The 21,306-nt window shown below is 40.5% G+C and overlaps 1 long non-coding RNA gene across 1 annotated transcript in view; it reads right to left on the bottom strand.

Moving 5' to 3' along the window:
* Positions 1–8,425: 8,425 nt before the first annotated feature.
* Positions 8,426–21,306, bottom strand: part of LOC129199311 (uncharacterized) — a 102,796-nt gene continuing 89,915 nt past the window's right edge. Inside the window, exons 3-5 of the long non-coding RNA XR_008574643.1 lie at positions 20,048–20,173; positions 13,810–15,410; positions 8,426–8,556 (exon numbers count right to left, since the gene is read on the bottom strand). This is a non-coding gene — a long non-coding RNA (uncharacterized LOC129199311). The remainder of the gene's footprint in view (positions 8,557–13,809; positions 15,411–20,047; positions 20,174–21,306) is intronic.

The raw sequence follows: 21,306 nt of genomic DNA on the forward strand, positions 1-21,306 counted from the left end.
TTTCATATGAAGCTGCACAGTTCATAACAGACAGCTATGATATTAAGACTGGGTGGAATGGTAGAGAGGTATTTATTAGCAGAAAACAGAACTGGGGGAGGGTATCTTTTAATTCGCACAACTACTTTGTTTTGCTTCAAACTATGTTCTAACCCCCATAGCGACAAGTTTATAGTTTTAAATCCAATGAGGCTACCAGCTCTTAGTAAACATTTTGCTTCATCAACTTCTCTTAGCAGCCTTGATCTGTGACCACTTAATTGAATTTTATTTCCTCTGGTCTTGCCATTTCCTTCTTCTTTTACTTTGCTCTTTAGATATACCCCTTTGACCTTGGCAACTTTTAATGCGCTCTTCTTTGAAATAAGGATATCACAAATACGTTAGAAGACAATTGAATCAATGATGATATACTGAGCAGCCCTAAGATAGTTTTTTTTTTCGTTCTTCCTTCTTTTAATTCAGGCCTTGACCAGCTAAACTGGAAAAGAAACTGGTAGTAGTCACTGTAGTCACTGGAAAACCAATTAAAATGAATCAATTAGAAGAACATGCAGTTCTTTTTACATAGGGTAAAGTTTCTTTATTTCTGTTAGCCTATGGTCTTTTGCAAAAAATACTTCCAGACTGGACACATAGTCCAGAGAACCCCTACGGACAACAGAAAGTCTGATTATAAATATACTTCTGAAGAGTGGAGCAAAAGAGAATGGTACCTGCTAGAATCACATTCATTAAATCAACTTGAAATGATTAAAATAATGGATTCATCCTTTTGTAAAATAATACATTACCTTTCAGGCAGGAACATGATTATTTCCTAATGATTTCATCGTGTATCTAAGGTACTTGTGTAAAAGTCAATTAATCTGATGTCAATTGTCATCACATACACTGTAAGAGTTATTGAACCATTTCTGTATACAAAATATTCAATTGCAGTTAAAGATCAAAGGCAGTTGTAAGATGATAAATCAGTTTGAGATTACACTCACTTTCCATGCCAATTCTCATATACTGTGAAAAGAAGTTCATTAGTGACCTGTTTCTTTATTCTGCTCACAACATGATCAGCAGCATATTGCAAAAATCTGTGATACATATTCTTTTATCTAATGAAGCCACACAGCATCTGATCCTATTGGATCATCTATTAGATGTGACCAGCGTATCTTAAACTGCAGTAAAACAAAAGAAGAGGAAAAAGAATGTGTGAGCTTTCAAACACAAATTAAAAATAAAAGACAAGTTTTGTTATAGGCAAGTTGTATCATCTTTACTGCAAGTAAATAGCACTTTTCTGTGCAAGGCCTTAGCTCAATGGACTGAGTCATGAAACAAAGCATTATTCAGTTTAAGTAAGGGCATCAGATGCAAGCCTTTAATAAACAAAGAAAGAAAATGTCTCCAAAATATATGAACAATAACTTTAGTGACATGATTGTAACTTGGAGAGAAGCTACGGGTTCAGGTGATCCTACTTAGATTGAAGTTCTCAACATGAGACATCCAAATCTGATAATTTTGGAGGTAGCGTGTTTCCATGCATGTCTATTGTTGTTGTTGTTAGTATTATTCTTTTTTTTTTTTTCTTTTCATAGATGGGATAGGGTTATACTGTGAGGAGATGTAACCCTATATATTTTTATTCATGTTTGATGACATGGAGACGGGATAGCAATGGAGGAATGAAGAGAGAAGAATGATGTCGTCAGAAGAAGGAATTAGTAAAACAACCTTCAGAGAAGGGTGGGGAAAGCAGAACTGAATTTGTCAAGGATGTTGTAGTTCTTGAGAATGCAGAAGCTGAGAATTTGGACAAGAGCCATCTCTATCTGTTGGTGGACAGCAATTGTAAATGGTGTGCAGAATAAAAAGGTAAAAGGAGAAGTGAAAGATGTAGCTGATGGGAAAAAAAATAGAATTGAAGAGTTTTCTTACTGTTGTTTAGACAGAAGAGAATAAAACATCTTTGTACTGCGAAGGTAAAGGGTAAAGACGCAGAGGAGTTCAGGAGCAATGCAAAAGAAATGATACCGGGGACATGAAGCCATGGAGAAAAACAGAGGAGATCAAATTAAAAAAGGAGGAAAATTTTTAGGAGAACAATGAGAGGAAGAAAATGTATTGTGTCCTGGAATTGAGAGGCTGAAATGTAATTTTAATTTGGGGTGCTGAACAGTTCTTTTATGAAGAAAAAAAATGGGGAGGTAAATAGGAAAAAGTGTGATGGCAGGTAAAAGATGTGAAAGGATCTGGAGCTGTGGTCAGCTCAGTTGCAAAAGTAGAGTCATTTAGCTAGGAAGGCTGAAGAGTCATGACTGAAGCACAGGGAAAATCAACAATTATGCTTATAGCAGAAAGGAAAGAGAGGGTAGGAAGGAGATATTTGAGACAAAAGAATGTCATTGAACTGGAAGAACTGGGTGGCCACAGAAAAGGTCATGGTGTTGTTGGCTAGGGACAAGTGGGAAAGAAGCCCAGGCAGTGCCTAGACTGGAAACACACAAACAGCGACAGACCAGAGGGCCAGTGTTTGGTGAAGACAGCCCTGGAGAGGTGACCGGGGCTGCGAACGTGTGGTGTGAATAATTGCCATGGGAGCTGTAGGCAGGGGTGAGACGGGAGAGAAACAAAGTGAAAGTAGAATGAAAAAGAATGATGGGTTCAGATCACAGGAATCGGGAGGTATGAGAGAAGAGCTAAAAAGTTGCGTTCAGATGAGGAGAAAGATTGCAAAGAGAGAGCCTGGAAGTGTTAAATAAAAGAGAGAGAGAAGCCCAAGAAGGCCAAGAAGCTTTGATCCAGAATGCACAATGTAAATCTGCAAGGAATGGCAGCTACATGAGTAGTACCGATTTTAAAGACATAATTTCTTGAGACAGCTAAGAGCTGAAGGAAATGTCTAGAGGCTCCAGACGCATACTAACTTTTATAAATGGAGTGGTCATTCCACAGATGGTAAGAGAATGGGAGGAAATAGAAATGGTGTAATAGTTCTGATGTAACTTGTCATTCCTCATATACAGCTTCCACTTTTTGGCTAAAATGCAGATTACCGTATTTCAGTATTTCCTCTAAAGATTTCTCTAGAAATTTTCCTACTGTGGGGTCCAAATATCAGAGAGACTTAAAGCAGCTAAAGTAAAGAGGTCATGATATTGTGCCAAGACTCTCCTGAGTTCCCTAGGACATTAAGTCATACTTTTGATTTTATATTAGTATTCCAATTTTGTTTTACAGAGTGAAACAATAATAAAGAGAAAGGAATGTAGCTGGGAAGTATACCAATACGATGTGGAAAAAGCTTGATATTCTGGGATGGGGATTTTCTGCAAATTTTAAATGAATTTTTGGATCTAAGCAATGGTTTGACAATAGAAGTGTGCCTAGCCCCGACAGCTGACTCTCCCGAGTGGACAGGGAGAGCCGGCCACTTTCCTGCCAGCCTCCTTTTCTTGGGTGTCTCCTCCTCTTCCTATTAAAAATGAAGGTGGAGAAGAGAACAGAAATAGCCAGTCATTTCTCATTCCTTACTCGCACTTAGAACAGTCACGCTGATGGGAAAGCTTTTCCTAGGCAGAATGCCCTGGAGACTATTTTTAACAACTTGGAATTAGTTAAATTTCTTTTAAGTGTACTACAAACCATGTCTGACTTCTCTGCTTCTCAATTATCTCACCCTGGCCTGGGTGACCTGACTTGTCCCACATGAACACAGCTGTAGCATTGCTTGCATCTGCTGCAGCGGGAGCCAGAAATACGAATGCTTGCGAAAATCAGGCCTCTAGATTTCAGCTGGCTGTGGGAGTGGGACACGGAGAAACAGACAAACAAACGAACAAACAAACAAAAATGCTTCAGGGCAGCTTGTCCTGATTAAAGGCACGCTACCACAGAGGCCTTGGCATCCAGTTTCATGGAACCTAATCCAGCACAGACATGGTCCTTACAGCCGACCGCGACTGCATGCTGTTTTGCAGCCTTTGAAGGAACAGATTTATCTAAAGCACAGATTTCGTATTTGTCTTCATTTCCACATTACAGACAGCTGTGGCAATGCAGTCTGGAGGCAACAAAATGAAAGGCACTATGTCCAGATCCTTTTGCAAAAGGAAGAATTGAATTTGCTTGTAGAGAGGACTGAAGACTCTTTGACACTATACTCTTTGATTGTTCAGACTGAGTGATGAGTTAACCTAATTTTGAGATTTCACAGCACTTGATAAATAAAGATCAGTATCTTTGATAGAAAGAAAGGTCATAATTTTGTATGGCAAGCCTTCTAATGGGAACAGATATTCAGCCGAGTACTTCTGAATTTTAATAGAACTAGAAGCCATGGTTGCTCCGTACCTTGACAAATATCTCGTATAGATACTGAAGAAAGAAAACATGATAGTTCATTGCCTTTGAGCTGTGAGCTGTAAGGGAAAAGAATAGATACGCAGCACTGTAGGCAGAAAGCACGTAGAAGTCATCGAATCTCGCCTTTATTTTTTTTTTGGATCTGAATTTGCAGCTGGATGTATTTTTACATAAGCTCCAGAGAAGCTGTGTAATATGAACAATATTTTGAAGCCATATTTGGTGCTGTTCCTTCTCCATGTCTTGACCTAAGGCTTAGTTCTGAAGTCTTCCTAATGCACATCCTTAGATCTGATTTGAATCACTTTTTATCTCCTCGTTCTGTTTGTCTGTAAATTAACAGAAGAAAGGCCTACTGCATCTAGCATAGTATGTTTTGATGAATGTAAAATGTCAGCTGGAAAGCTTCTCATTTCTTCAAAGGGGAGTGAACTGTTCAAAAATACTTCTAGAAACAGAAGACCTATTAAAGCATCTCTAGAAACAAGTAGGAACTCGAACTGATCCATAGCACACTGGGGAATAAAAAGACTTCGGATCACTGAGCATATACAGTCTCTTAACTGTATATTCCTGTTCCTGATCTCCCTGTGAGAAAAAAATAGATAACTCCTCGTTAAAAAATAATTATTTTAGAAGCATCAGTTAATTTCTTCACACAGGTGAAATACAAGATTGTATGGGAATGGAAGAACGCCTTGACAGTCTTCCATTCTGTTAAGCAGTTCTTCAAAAGTGTATTATATTTCATTAAATTCAATCATGAATGCAGTTTTGTTTTACAAGGAATAATGAGGGATAACAATCTAAAGAAAATTATTATAAGTTAAAGATTGTGGGTGGGCAATAACCACAAAGCATTTTTTTGTGCCTAATCACAGAAATGAAAACAGGCTCAAATCCTCAAATGGAACTAAAAGTGAGTGATATTTAAGTCATGCACAGGAAACATAGTTGGAAAAAAACCCCTACCAACTTGCCATCAGAACCCTTCCACATCCAAATTAAGCAAAAAATTCTCTTTCTTCCTGAACTTTTTAATCTTAAATGTTGAATTTATCTCCCATTCTTAATAGGGGAAATATGGATTCTGCAGTTACTTGCAAACAGCTGGACTAATTGTTATGCTTATGTGCAAAGGATACCTGAAAGCATAAAAACTATTTTATTTGTTGATGAGTATTTATTCGCAGATGAGTCCGTACCATACAACAAACTGTGTATGTACTTTGCATAGCTTTTGATTCAGACCCAGGTGAAATTTGCAGCAAATATTGCAAATTAAATGAGAGACACAGAAGCTGAATTTTGTATCTATCTACTGCAAGTGTACAAGCAAGGAGTAAAATAACCTGTCTGTGAGGATTAGACCTTAAAGAGTTTTTAAAGAAGTACAGACACATTTTTTTACAGTATTCAGCAGCTGAAACTATAAAAATGTATTCCGTAACACCATAAATAATTAGCTTGACAATTCCCATTTCTGTTTATGCTTGCAGAAAATCCAGGGAGGATAATGTTATTTTCTTGCATTTATTCCTTTGAAAATCTATCTTAATGAATACCTATTGGCCTTTTATTCCTTTGTGAATTGACTCTGAACAGCTCCCTGCGAGTACTCAGATGAAATTGAAGCTGTGCATACTGATTGGCCACGTAAATGGAGTCAGATGGCATTGATTTCTTGCCCTGATTGGAGGCTTTCCATAAGCTACCAGGACATCAAATCACTCAGAAAGAGGTAGCAGCTAGATTGGATTAGGCAGGTTTAGAAAATTTTAAACCTCTCTTGGCTGCATAAGCCTTGTGTGAAGCATCTTTCTTAGAAAGAAACAAATTAGTGTCAAGATTTATTGGTTGGATGCAGAGTTTAGGTTTAATTTTCCTCTGCCCCTTCCACCCAAAATAATTCCTGTAGTGGTGGCTGGGCTGCTCTGGAGCATCTGCTTCCCCTCTGGGCACTCCAGCTTCAGCAACACCTTAAACTCAGTGAACCTACTCAAAGTCTTCAATGATGCAGGCACGGGAGAGTGGCCTAAATGGAGCATGGTTAACTGTCCGGGACTTTGGGGGAGCTGAAACTGCCCTAAGGAGTGTCCCGTGTCATACCAATTGTGTTCTTTCTTATGGGAACGGTTGAACGTAGGAACGTACAGGTTGCTTTCCACAAATATTTGTGTGAAAAAACATTGACGTTTGCAGAAAACTAAAATAAAAAGGGACAAGCACGGTCCTTGTAAGATAGTTTTAAAGCTGAGCAAACAGGAGCTTTCAGTGTTAGTTTTTCCTCTTCTAGTAGCTATGTATTAGCCCTGAAATAAACAAATTCTCCATAAAAGCTTTATTTTCATTACTAGTGAACAACTATATGCTAATAAATCTATGAATGCAAAATATGGTGCTAAATATGAAGTCATGGCGCAGAAACTAAACAGTATGAGTGAACTTTGAAAGACTGGTAATTCCAATGGACACATCTCATACGTTCAACCTCTTCTGCTTCCTTTTCATTGCATCTGTTGTCTATAAGCTGCAGAGCCAGTTTTCACCTGCTATGCACCTTCTTCACCCGCAACTAAAAAAAAGCCCAAATTTGCATGAAAAAAGCTAGTTTTGGATCAAGTTTTAATTCAATATACACACCGCTGCGATGGTAGAGATATCATTGCACACAGGACATCAAGTGACTGAGTTCTGTGTAAAAATCTAGGTAACAATCATTAAAAGAAATACAAAAGCAAACAAGCCAAAGTTATTTATCTTCTCCATTTTACGAGACTTACCCTTCTTGAAAGACTCAACAGTGACTGGAGAACTAGTGAGCATTTAGTCTGTGAAAGATCCAAGGTCGAGCAAAGCAAAATGAACAACTTTTTCATCAGAGTATTTAAACCAGTTTGGTTTTATTCAGCTTTGGGGGATTTCTTTACTTGATCTTTTAACTTTTGTGTCTAGTGAACGCATTGAACAAAGGACATTAATATTAATTAGAAACAGAGATATTTGGTTACTTCTCAGAAATGGAAGAATACATTTAAGGGATTTTAGCATTAATGTATGCAACAGCCACAAATGAATTTGAGAGCCAAATGACTAATTTTGATGAAATATGTATGTAGTTGTCTTCACATTAACAGTCTGATTTAATATTGTGGTTATATTTAGGGAGTGAAAATATATCTAAATGTATAGCTAGAAATATATTAGTTTTCATGGTTCAACCAATTTGGTTTTAAATTCTTTTTGTAAGGTTTAAGCCATAATGCATTTAGGAACATGTTAGCTAAATTGACCTGTGCAGTGGTAATGTTAGTCCACAGCTCCTGTAATTGCAACACATTGCATAACATGGTTTTAAAGATGGAATATTTCTTGCCTTAGACGTGTCCTGATTGTAAGATCTGATTCAAAGCAATTTCCATCGGGAAATGGATCACAGTTTTAAAACAAACCTCTCATCCTCCCAAAGAGCTGCGTGAATTTGACATATCTTTTCATTATGCACAAGTTTGTAAAGTACAGAAATGGGCATGCCGCTATGATTTATTTATTGATTAATGTGCAAGTTTGACTGAGGCTAAGATAAATGTTTGAAAATGAGCAGCGAATGGTTGAAGTGAATGTAGAGCTAGAGACACAGGAGCACATCCTAGCCTCTGATGTGATCGTGCAAGAATTACAGCTAGCTAATTGAAAAAGTAATTTTTTGTACAAAATGGTTGTGAAGGAAAGTTCGAAACTTGATGTGATCATAACCAGTATTTTCTTATCTCTCTGAGTCTGCAGAGAGTCTGAAGCAATGGCTCTGAGCAAAGAAGCCAGGGTGACACTTGCCAAGTGTAAGCCATTTTCAAAACCTGTTTGTGATGTGTAGGACAGAAAAAGAGAGGAAGAAAGAGGCCAGCAAAACGAAATCTCCTCCGGTGCTGTTCCAAGCCCAGGGAAGCCAGCCCAGGCTCAGTGCTGCAGACGTGACGCGGGGTTCAGGCAGTTCCTCCGCCAGCTGCCCTAGTCCACATTTCCAATCTCTTCGGCAGCGTGCCCACCTTCGTTTCTTACTGGCTTCACCTCGGCAAGGGCCGAGCGGCTGGCGACGTTGCTTACTTCACCGCCAGCAAAAGGGCATTCGCCCTTCCTCTGGTTGCACGTGCTCCATGGTCGTCGTGGCGTGGCAGGCAAGGTGAGTGCCTAAACCGGGGTGACAGGTTGAACGTATGGGCATGGAAATGGAGGAGGGAAAAAACGTGCTCGTTACGTTTTGAACAATTTCTCTGTCCCACTTCAAGATGGGAAATCTGAACCCGTGCCACCTTGTTACCCGCCAGATGCTAATTTCACCCAGGATAATTTGCCGGAGCTTTTCCTGTGGCTGTATTTTCATGTGAGGATTTCTGAGCTCTAGCAGCTCTTAATTCTAGTTCAAATATTAGTGCCAGGCAGCCCACGGAGAGGAAAGATCTCATTATTTTTCTTTAGGATTCCACATTTGGCAGGAGCTGTAGCAAATGAATTGTAAAAGGCTGGTAAAAGGGCGCATCATCATCCTGACATGCAGTTCACACGTTGCTCATGTTAAAATGCCAATAATTCTCAAAGGTGTTTTACCAGGCAGACAGATTTTGGAGGCTTTTTGAGTGGATGACATACAGCCTCACTGATGCCTGAAGCTTGCAGCTCCCAGATATTTCCAAAACCAGACTTCCCTGAACCCCTGGTTTATGTGGTGGAGCACTACCCTTAGGATTGAAGTGTCTGCAAATCAAAATGTAGGGACCCAAGGAAGTAAAAGGTTAGAAGAAACAGGTATTTGGGTACGTCTCAGAAATGGGAAAAAATACACTCAAGGGCTTTTAGATTTCTTTATCTATTCTTGTTTTTAAGGTAGTAAAACATTAAAAATGCCACAGATGTAGTTCACAGCAGGTCCAAAGGGAGGTTAAATTAATCTCCAAACTCACGACAAGGACAGTTAACTCTCATTTGTGAGCTGTGAAAGTGCCAGTTTTTATTCATTCCCAGGACGAAAGGTGAGAACAAAGGAAGACAGACAGACTTATTTGGCTTTTTTCTAATGTAGAAATTAATGTTCATCAACTCACTTTCTCTAATGACTCACTGAGACAGCAAGAAAGTAAAAGCATCTCATTTGCTCTGCAGATCAGGACTTAAATATTCTATCTCCATGCCACTGTAAGAAAGAGGCTTTGCACATCTCTTTTTTGGGGTTCCCTGGCTGTTTTATGGTGCATAAGCATAACAACTGTTATTTTCTGTCATTTTCCAGTGTTTTTGTGTTCTGTTAAACACAGGCGTGCAGGCAGTTGAGCTCCATTGTTTCTACTGCAAGAGCAAACCCAGAAATCTCCACTGAAGCCGGTGAACTGGCGTAAACCGAGATGAATACAGAGCATACACAGCTTAAAGACCCAAGATACAGGGTGCTACAAAACGGCCATAAAGCGCGTGTATGACGATCATGGAAAAACTCTCCTGCCTGTCAGCTTCGTAGCACTGCTGGATGCAAGAAATCTTCCTGCACCCAGGTGAGCGGGGGTGCGGGGCCGGGGGGGTGAGAGTGGGCATAGATAAGCGGGAGGAGAGAGGAGGCTTGGCTGTGATGAACTCGCCCTTGGCTCTTCTGCACCTCCAGGAGAGCTGGCAAAGCAGGCATGCAACTGAGCATTGGTTTAGTCGCTCTCTGGGGAACAAGTTCACGGGGACTGGAAATGGGAGGTGTGAATTGTCACATCTTTGCCTCACTGACCAGCGGTACCGCTCCTGTCAGACAAGAAACCTCCCAGCAACGCTCTACCTGCTGGCCCCATGATAATGCTTAGGTATAGAATATGATGATTAGGTATAGAACGCCCCATGGCAGGCTATGAAGTTTGAACGGCGGGACATGTGGCTGAGCACACGCCGAGGCCTCTACTGCGGTCCTGAGTGCTGCGCAAGGGTGGTGGTTTTGGTTTAATGTGTGTTAGATAAGCTCTGTGATATTTTGGATGTGCACCGCCCATAGCAGCAATCGCTTACTGCATCATTAGATTTTGCAATAATTGGATAGTATGGGGTCCTTTACAAGCAGAGAAGTGATTTTCCTGGCATCACATTTTATATAAGTGTGCTATTAGTCATATGCCATTGCTGGTATATTTGACTTGTTTGTTTTATAATGTCTGAGGTGAATAGTATTTAAGATTTATTTTGTAATTTTCACTATGCCAATGTAAAACATATAGTTTGTTGCCATCAGGTTGGAAAAAAAAATACCTCTTGATGCAAAAAGGGTGTCAAGATTTGAAACTTCCTAGTGATAAATGACAGAGGCACCAAATATACCTCGTTTTTGTATATCACTTTTTTGACTATGATGTGCTTTTTATATAACATTGTGGGTTTCATTCTTGTCCCCAGAATACCCTTGGAACCGAGGAGTGCTGTCTCAATGATGTCATTATGCTGACAAAAAGATTTTAATTTTTAGACAGTTATAAAATATATGAATGCAGGCATAATGTTTTAGTTGCATAATGTAATACCAGGAATAGCTCACCAGTCATGTTAATCAGATCATCATTCACTCAAAATCCCAGTAATTTGCAGTATACCTTGTCTAAATGGATGTCAGAGAAGACACTGGTAAGGTCAGCAATTAGTGCTGATACTGAAAGCTGGCACTCAGTAGATGGGACAGTAATTACGAATTGTATAAAACTTGAAATATTTTACATGAGAGGCTGCTTCAATCTTGGGGTCTTTTTTGGATCCTATGAATTCTCATCCACTTACACTCATTAATGCTTTCTGATTTGAACAGATCCACACATTAAAGAAGAGCTGTCTTCCAATCATTAGCTCTCCAGTCTTTTTGAGTTAATACAGTTGATATAAAGTCACTGTTTTGAAACTTTCCAAAATCCAATCAGAGTTCTAAAATGACATTGCACCACATCTGTTCCATCCAGTTATGCCCATTTAAATTAATTATAATGGAAATTCATCCTTGCTGAGAAAAGTCTGGACAGCTGGAGTCTTCCCTTTAACCTGCATCAAACTAACAGGCATCACATCTTTCTTGTTAGCAACGCTGCATAACATTTCTCCTGCCAGTGCCATTTAGAGCACCTGGGAAGATTGAAAAGACGAAAAATTAGTCTGTGTGCTTTTTTAATAATACAACTCTATTAGATGCATGAAAATGTTTATTTTTCATTGCAAGAATAGTTACAGAACTAACTTGGAGATTTGCTACATTCCTGAATAACGGTTGTCTAAATTATTCCCATGATGGGAAAGATGCTTACAAACTTTGTAAGAACAATCAAGAACAATTTTAGGTTAAAGATGTAAGAAACCACAGGTAGCTGAAAATTAAGCTCATCAATAATTCAAAATAGCTCTGGGGAACGTAATCTATTTATCGATGCTTTATCTAAAACGATGTGGCTGTATGGGTTTGATTGCTCTTCTGTGCCACAAGGTGTCATTGTTTTACCAATATCAGCTTTGAAAAGCCACATTATAGGAAAATATGAAAAAATTCCTTCACCTGGCGTTTTAAGAACTTGGGAACATATACAGATAATTATCTAGTTTTTAGCTGCTTGAGGAATGTAGAAAATGGCAACCTGTCAAAGACTAAATCAGAAACATCTCCTTGACACCTATTAATGTACCAGCAAGCTTTCAAGGTCTTCAGCCTGATTTGCTTTTTCTTTCCTTGTGTAAAGGCATGCCGTGTGGCCATTTGCTCCCCTTATCTCGATACGTGGCAAGGAATTTTATTCTAATTCTATTTCGATGGCTCGGAGGATGGCACGTGGCGTTTCGACAAACCCGGGTTTCCGTCCCCCTCAGTGGAAGGTCAGGTTCACAGCCGCTGCATCCCCCCCGGGAGTGCTGCCCCGCTGCCTGCTTGGTGCCAGCACCTGCGTGGTTGTACCGGGATTATTAACGCAGCGCTTTGTATGACACTGAGCCTGTTGCACAGACATCGGGGGAGGACGCTGTAAAAAAGAAATCCTAGTACTAAGCACATACAGGAAACAAATGGGCTTGAGCACAGTGCTATAATATTTTTTTGCAACTGCATCAGCCAAATAAACCCCCAAGAATATTTATCCATTCAGGAGAATTTCCAGATAGATACCTAGTTGGCAAAAGATGGCTAAATTTCTCAGAGACGGCCGGGGAGGGAGGTATCCGTCACTTCTACAGGGCTTGCCTGGTACAGTGCCGGGAGCTGGCTGCCCAGCCGGGATTTCCCCGCTGTTCTGCATGGGAACCACAAAGGGAGCTGCTCAGCCATTGCGCCGTTTGCTCTGCGCCCAGGGCAGCCAGAAACACTATTTCAAATTGAGTTCATTATGCAAAAACCTTCAGAAAAGCTAGGGGATGAACGGGAGAGGGAAAAGGAGGGAGCAAGATGAGTTGGCTCACGGATGCAGCAGGAGAGACCTGGCATTTGCTTGCGAGGCTGGAGGAAGCGCTGGGAAAAGGGATGTAGCAAGGGAGTTGTAAGGGAATGTTGTGCAGCAGATGAGGAGGTATTGCTTGGGATTTTCTGCCCAGGTACGTATGACCTTGGAGAGGACATCTGAGTTTTCTAATATGAGATGGTTGAATAGGAAACTTTGATGTGTTAATAGGAACCTGTTGGTATATTACGCAGGCATTCGCTGTTGAGACCAAAGATGGTGAGCTGTGAATTAAAAAAGCCAGATACAGCCATGCTATGTGTATCCATAGATTATACAGCTAGCAACCTATTTCTGTAATAAAATAAAATAAAATAAAATAAATAATAAACCAGATATCCTAGACATTAAATCATATCACTGCCAGCTGAAAATGGATGTTAAAGGCAGTGACTAGATCCTTCATTTTGTAATCTGTCTTGGAAATCTCAGTCGACCTTCCAAAACTTCAAAACCACTGGAAATGTTTCTTTGTGCTGGGATGAAGTGTACTGATAGAATGGCATGTGAAAAGCTTGCTGGAAATTGCTGTCTAAATCATTACCTTTTCTGTGCATAAATAGTGACACTCTCTGAAGAGCATTCAAGTATAGAAAAGAGGGAATTTATCCACAGGAGTTTGTTGGATTATAGAAAGACACTAGGCTATGTACTCGATATCAGTCAGATTGCCGTAGGGAGAGGAAAATATGGCTCTGTTGCCTCAACTTTTCTTGTGAATTTTAGTGCTGGTTAGTCAGAGATATGGTTTTTGAGCAGCCAGAGAGCTAAGTTCTTACTCAGAATCCTTTCTGTAATTCCGTATTGGCATTAAAAAAGTCAGTAGTAAAAAAGCACACAGATTCTTCTCTCTGGGACTCCACTTTTGCTTTTCTTACCAGTGAATGTACCAAACACATTTTTTTTTAATTTTGATTTCATACACACCACCAACCACACTTCTTTACACAATGTCTCTTACCAGGAGCTTCTGCAGGTGTCATCACAGAGCGTTTGCTGGCAGCGGCGGCGAGCAGCGTGGCGCCCATTGCACCGCGTGCTGCTGTCTCACCTGGTCCTGCTTTCAGCTCACACGGGTGCACATCTCCTCAGGCAGGTTTCCGTATGTTTAGCTACTTCACCCTGCTTTTATTTCTGCTTTCATTAGGTTTCACTAGCCAACATATGTATACTTTTAGGTATATAAACTGAAAATCAGTCCTCACAAAACCAGTGTTTACAGTAGCAAGAGTTAAATCTCATACTGGCAGACATAGCATGACTCATGTCTCTGGGATGGGAGGAAATGTAGGATCTTTCTGAGCTGTGTAAAATCTTTTCCCCCGGCTGTCAAAGCTGCTCTCACCTTTCCCCAAATGTCACTGTGTTAATGATCTCTTTTCAGCTCGAACTGTAAGCCGCGGCCGTCTGTTTCCCATGAGGTAGCTTGCATTGTGTATAAACTGCACCTCAAAACAAATGGAAAACAGCAAATAGTAATAACATTGCTGATGCAAACTGCCTTCTACAGAAGGGTTCAAAATGTCATGTAATAGTTACAAAGATGATGTCTCATCCGTTATAAAGAAAACACCAAACCAGGAGCTTTTACCGTGCACTTTGTTTGTTCAGCCTAGGAAGAGGTGAAACTTCACCCTTCTCTTTTGCCTCCTCGTGTGCAGATGTGCCGGTGGTGGCTCTGGCCACCACACGCAGCTGTGGCTGTGACGGTATGGTGGGGACCTCGGAAGCCGCAGAGTCGCACCCTTCCTGGTGACACCGTCCGCTGCTGGCCGAAGGTCGCAGCGCAGCCCTCTCATTGTCTGCAGCCCTGGGGAGAATAGCCCAAGCGCCCGAGCGTTGCTTCAGCCTCACTGGAAACATTTCTCTGGCGTTCAGAGCAGCAAGGCGAAGAAAGGCTCATACTCCTTTTAGGGCTTGACAAGCCTCATTTCGTCAAGGCTTTTTACATTTGCCAGATTTACAGTAGCTGGTCAGGAGCCGCATATGCAGGCGCAGCTTGGTCCCTGAACACCTTCCAGGCAGTGTGTTATCGTGCACTCCGGTTGTATAGCCTGCCTTTTACACAGTGGGTATTCAGTAGATTCACTGAGTACAGTCAAGCTATCGCACATCAAAGAAAGAGACAAAAATCAAAGTACTATTTGTCTTTCCAGAGTCCTTCCAGGCTAAACAGGCTGGCCCCAGTAGCACACGGCAACAGCACTCAATGCTCGGTCAGATCTTGCTCTTGAAATATGTATCCGTGTACCATTACCACTGACCACGGCGAGGGCTGGCATCAGCCACGGTGACGCAGTGACAGAAATATTGGGGCAGTCAGTCTGCCCAGTTTGGGTACTCCCTTCACCACGCCATGCAAAACATAAGAGCTGTGTGGACTCTGAGTGCAGAAACAGGTGGGACACAAGTTAACTTCAAAATGGGGAAGAGAAAGTCAGTAAGATTACAGGGCCTTCCCTAAGAGTCAAGTTTTGCACTCTCTAGGTTTAACCTGCTTTTTCAGTTCCAGCCAGACTGTATTGATTAACCGGACAGGTGAGTCAAGGGGATGAGTTTAATCTGTGGAAAAGAAAAAGAGAAAATGAGGTGACTCTTTAGAATAACTCATCTCAGTATAAATAGGCTGTTACTGAAGACCACTTGAAAAACAGGTGTCTAATGAGTGTATTATTTTGCATTCTTTCCCACTGTCATTATGTTAATCAAAAGAGATACAGATGCTCATCTACCAACTTCCCACTAATGTTCAAAGGCACTTGACTCCTATTTTTGCCTTTGAAAATCCCCCCCCATGATAGCTAATACATTGCCAGCAGTCCTTCATGCTCAGCATTTATCACATACCCAGTAATCCCTATCTTCTCCAGCTTCTGTGCTGACAAATGTTAGCCCTATATTTCAAAAAATTAATAACCGCAGAGACACATTTCAACTTAGGAAAAGCCCAGGATCGTCTTTGTTTCCCAGAGCAACCATCGGGAATCCTGGAAGAAAATGGGTCAAATGAAAACATTATATGGCAAAACAGTAGGCAGAGGTATCACAGTCTTATTTCTGGAAGATTGCTGCACAGTCATTTAGATGGGATGTATTTTACATACCAATTCCTCTAAATTATTCTAATTAAAAAAAATGCATGCCATAGGAACACTTGACCCATTTTGGGTAGAAAGCATAATTAATGGGTCAAAGGAAAGTAGCATGTGCTCTCACTTCTGCATGGCCTTTTAGCAATGCATTTTCTAGAAACTTAAGCAAAAAACTAATTCTGTTTTTTCTGACTGGGCCATTGTCAAAAAGATTATAAATTTGACAGTATCTACGGTGCAGATAACAGCAAAATATTGATCTAGGAACAAAAGGAATATAATTTTAGGCCAGTTTTCTTTAACACTATCCTTGGTTAGTAACATGTGAATACCTTACAGCTTTCTATTGCTTTTCTTGCTGCTATTTGTTATTTCATCACAGAAGCATTTGGGACAATCTCTGATGCTCTAGAGATCTACTGTATAGAATACAGAGAGCAGAGAAGATTTTTAAAGATGCTTATGGTTCTTCCCCAAAGACAATCTGTTGTTCGCAAAGGGTAAGTTAATATGTTAGCAAATGATGCTAATTTTTGAGAAAGTGGGAAACAAAACAAGCAGGGTTTAAATAGATCAGGCACTTGGACAGAAAATAAAGTGGTACTAAATTTAGAAATACTTTGATTAATAAATCGAAAGAAAATCCCAAATTTTCAATCAAGTAGATCAAGTTTGAGAAAATACACAGGTTTAACATTGCCACCTTATTTTGAGTAGGAATTGATTGCAATCTATTGAATTCAATGAGGAGAGTAAATGTTTCTCTTGATAAGCTAACAAATTGAATTTCAGAACATAGGTGCTATCTTTCTAAGCTCAAGAGAGCAAAACTCTTCTCTCCATATAGTATATTGCTTTGATTTTCCTCAAAACACTTCCCGTGGGAGAACACAACCAAATGCCCTCTGCAGAGTTTCTCATTTCTGATACGTTAGCTGCTTCTGCATTCGCTGGACTGAATAGTGTGAAGCATTATTGAAGAATGGTTTGGTTTGGTTTTGTTTTGTTTCTCTTTTTTTTTTTTTTAGGCTGGAAGGCATCATAATACTCAAGTCTTTTATTTCCAGTTACATGCATTACGGAACAAAGCCAAAGATGACTTTCTTCTTTTGCTGCTTCTGTTCAAAATCATTGCAGGAGAAATGTGGTATTGAAACTTTATATTTGTTTATTTTGGTTTTGCTAAATGCTTCCTCCATCCTTTCTACGCTTTTCTGTCCTCTGATGGCAAATGCTAATTACTGTCCACAGAGTTCTTCCTCTTCCCCTTTGGCTAGGTCTTGGCTTAAAAACTGTTTCCTCACCAGTCCAGACTGAGCGATCCTCCCTAATGGCACTGAGTAACTGGTGCCACAAGGCACGTCCCCCTACATCACGGGGACCTGCTCAGGCACCTTCCCCTCCCCAATGGCACTGAGTAACTGGTGCCACAAGGCACGTCCCCCTCCATCACGGGGACCTGCTCAGGCACCTTCCCAGCTCCATAGACAGAGTCTCGTCGGTCTGGGGGGAGGTGGGTGAAACCTCTTGCTTCTCACTGACTCTCATCCGGACTTTCCTCATATCCTGTATCACAAATGGGGATCCTTTTATGATCCATATCTTACAGGCGTATGAACTTGAGGTTATTTTCTATGCACAATTTAATACAAAGAGCGTAGTATTCTGCTTTTACAAATAAAGAGGAAAGGAATTAGGCAATAGGTACTGGCTATTGAACTTACCGTCAGCTATTTTTGGAACAAGCTATGACTAAAACTGTGTAACAAGGGGACTTGTACAATAGAATTTACTTTATTCTGCATATAATGTAAATCTCTATGTCCTATGACTCCAGCCACAGTATTTTATATCAAAATCGCTGATGAGGCAAACCAGATTTCACTATTGTTGAGACCTTGCTCTCCGATCTTTCTTCCATTCATTTGGAAAAAAAAATATACAATTTCCTTCCAAATGTCTCCCCCAAAAGCTTTTAAGAGATAAACATTTCCCCCCTCCTTTATTCTAATGTAAACTTGAACCCATAAAGTTTCGTTAAAAGAGTGTAAATCTTTCCCCTCCAGAAGTTATCTGCCATGTTTCTTCTTATCCTTTGGATGACTGCAGTAATTTTTACACTGTGCTGTCGGGAGTGTAATGTTAAGTGCTTCATTAATGATGATTTGTGCCATTGAAAAGTTTAAAATGGGCAGATCCTGGCAAGGGCCTGACATTATTTATTTTCGTTCTTTGTATTAAACTCTGCAAAGAACATTTTAAGAGCAGTTTTGCTTCTACTGGGGGATGCCATAAGCGATATTTCACATGCCATTGCTTCAGAGACAGCATTAATCAGGAGAGCAATAATGGCTGCACACATTGCTAATAAATATTTGCATTTATTTGTAATAAAACGGATACATTTCACTGTGTGAAAGGAAGGAGATAAGTAGAGAGATGCTTGTCTGCATTTGGAAATGATGATGATTCCAGAGATTTGCTGCTTGAAGGGTTAAGAAATAGCAATTGGACCTCAAGGACCCAGGCCCTGCGGAGCGTGGTACAGCAGTGCAGCAGAAAGAAAATCTAACTGGAAGCTGGGGCCTGCCCTGGGGAACAGCCTGGGGCTCCCTGGGGTACCTCGCTTCAGAAGAAAACCAGGGGATCACGCTTGCCTTTGGGCGGGGGGGGGGAGTGCCTCGATGCCCTGATGTGCTGATGGATTTAGCTCCTGACGTGGGTCCTGGCTTGGGACCTGCTCCTGGATTTGGGGGTGTCCAGCTTGTTACTTGCCTGGGGAGTGAGCCAGGGGGCAGAACTCATGTTAAAATACAGGCAGGATAAAATAGTCACAGCACAACTTAATCTAGGAAAACTTTTTAAACATTTCACTGTCTTTTTGCATTTTAACTTTTTCTTTTTTTTTTTTTCTCCCCACAGTATATTATAATATAAGCAGAAACAGAGGCCCATTTGCTAAGCAAAATTCTTTGTACTAAAACCAATGCAGGGTGGTATAAAATGCATGTGTTTTTGTTGTTTAACTGCAATTTTTGCAAGATGTTGTAAAAAAATGAAATTTATTGGAAACAAATCTGGGGGAAATGGAATTTTTTGTCTATTTGATATATAGACAGACATTTTACTACAGCTTAAATTTCGCACGACTGCATTTAAACACCAGGCGTAGGGAATGTCAAATGGTAGGTAATTTCATTTGTGTGTTTTATTTCACACTGACTATATTTCTCTAGGCCGACTGGAGCTTAAGTATGTACATTAGGAAACTGGAGAGAATTGCTTCTGAAGATTTAAGGTTCTTGTCTGTGAAATCCAAGATGGCTTCTGGAAACAAAGAAAGAGAAAAAGCTGCCTTTCACAGTCACAAAAAAAGGTTAAAAGTGCAGTGTCCCAAAAATCAGTTTTAGGAGCAGTATTAAATGACTTTTCAGGAAAGGAAAGAAAAGGTCAAACACAGTATTAAAAGGCTCTGAATTAAATACCCTAGAGAAATGAAATTGTTAATAAAGACTCTTACAACTCCTTTATGATTAGTGTTTCTTGGAACTTCGAAGAGACCAGATTGCCTGTGCAATGTAAAATGTCACCGGAAAAATATTTATTTAATCAGCATGGATTAAAATATATGAATCTTTGCCTGGCTCAAGTCAGCTGCAATAATTTTCCAGCACACATCTGCAGCAGTCAGATACCAGCCTAGCTGGGTCTCTGGTTCATAGTTCAGTCATTCATTGGTTCCCCTGTATTGGAAAAATCCAGCAATCTGTTTGAGAGAGTGAAATTCTACAGAAATTACAGTTTCTGCTGTAGAAATACTAACACAAAGCTAGATGTAAGGACCCCTCACCAATTTCAGTGGCCAGACTGCTCTTTATTTCACTATGACTGCGAGAAAAAAACCCCAACCAACCAGAAGTGGGCTAACGATAGAGGAATTATTTGCTACAGATTGTATTTAACTTCACACTTAATCGACAAGCATAATTTAATTTAGTGGGAGAGAAACAGAGCGAACTTGTTGCAGGGGGAGGAAGCGACCCCGGGAGGAGAGGAGCCTGCAGGAGGGAAGAAGGAGGAGGGAGGTCCGGCTCCGGAAGAACGTACCAGCGCCGCTGCCCACGAAGGGGATAAAAGCTGGGATCCTTCACAGCTACCACACTTCTCCTGACAAGAAATAGATGAAATTCTCACTCTCTTTGCAGGACACAGCAACCTTGACATGCTGCTAGTCTGTGGGATGATATGAAAGACAATAAAAGAAAGGAATGCATTCACTCTAATTGTCAGGGGAAAAAAAAAATAACAAAGGAGCAGCAAGGAAATTTTGTGAACTAAAGCTTTCCAGGGCACAGGGCCACCTTAAGCGTTGTCCAGGTGGTGCTATTCCAAAAAAATCCAATTAATCTGAAGTATTGACGTTTATATCCAGGATTATGATGACCTCACGTCAGCAACAATTTGCCAGCAGTGTTAACAATGGCAGGACCGATACTCAGAAACTCTGAAAACATTTAAAGCAACACAGATGTCGTATGTCTGCTCCCAGTTAGCAGTACAAGACATTAACAAGCTCGATGATCAGTTTAAAAAACACTTTATAAAGCCTATCTACGTCCATTTGCCTTTTGACTCATGAAACTGCCTTGCGGGTTCATTTTCCCCTCCCATTTTCTCCACCTAAAAGTAGCAGTTTAGGAGTCTCATTTCCATTACAGATGCTGTTGGTGCATAAAAGGAGAGTGCCTGTGGAGAAACCTCCAGATTAGACGTGCTCCCTGTGGAGTGCTCAAAACTCATTTCTGATAAAACATGCTATTTGATTTATTTGTCCTTTGTAAAGATTCTTACGCAAAACCTTGCTGCGGCTTGGTCGCAATCCCCACGGTCTGCGAAACCCAGCGCTTGGTGTGCTAAGAGAAGGTACAGCCCGAGCGCGGGGTCTGCTCAGGAAACTGCGCAATTACAAATAGAGCTGTGTGGAATTTTTCTGATTAATAAATTACTCTCTTGAAATGTATCCATAGAGAAATCAAAATAATTTGTCAATGTGTGCTGAATTTCATAAGTAGTTTAGACTTCCACACCTCTTCTCCTCCCCAACCAGTGTGCCAAAAATTGCAATTTGGTAAAACCTATTTTTACCTGGTTCTTCTCCCACCGTAAACCTGGATCTGTTTGCATATTGCAGATTGACCATGCTGTGGAAATGTCAATTGTTATTTTTTTAACATATTAGGGAGCTGGGTAGGTTAGGAAAATCCTGTACAGGCCCCCTTTGAAAAAAAGGCTGAAGTAAATATTCAGTTCGTGTAAAGTATCTGATGCTCCATACACAGAGAAAACAGGATGCATGTCCCAAAGGA

Source organism: Grus americana, chromosome 1 (genome assembly GCF_028858705.1).
Source record: "Grus americana isolate bGruAme1 chromosome 1, bGruAme1.mat, whole genome shotgun sequence".
NCBI classification, from domain to species: Eukaryota; Metazoa; Chordata; class Aves; order Gruiformes; family Gruidae; genus Grus; species Grus americana.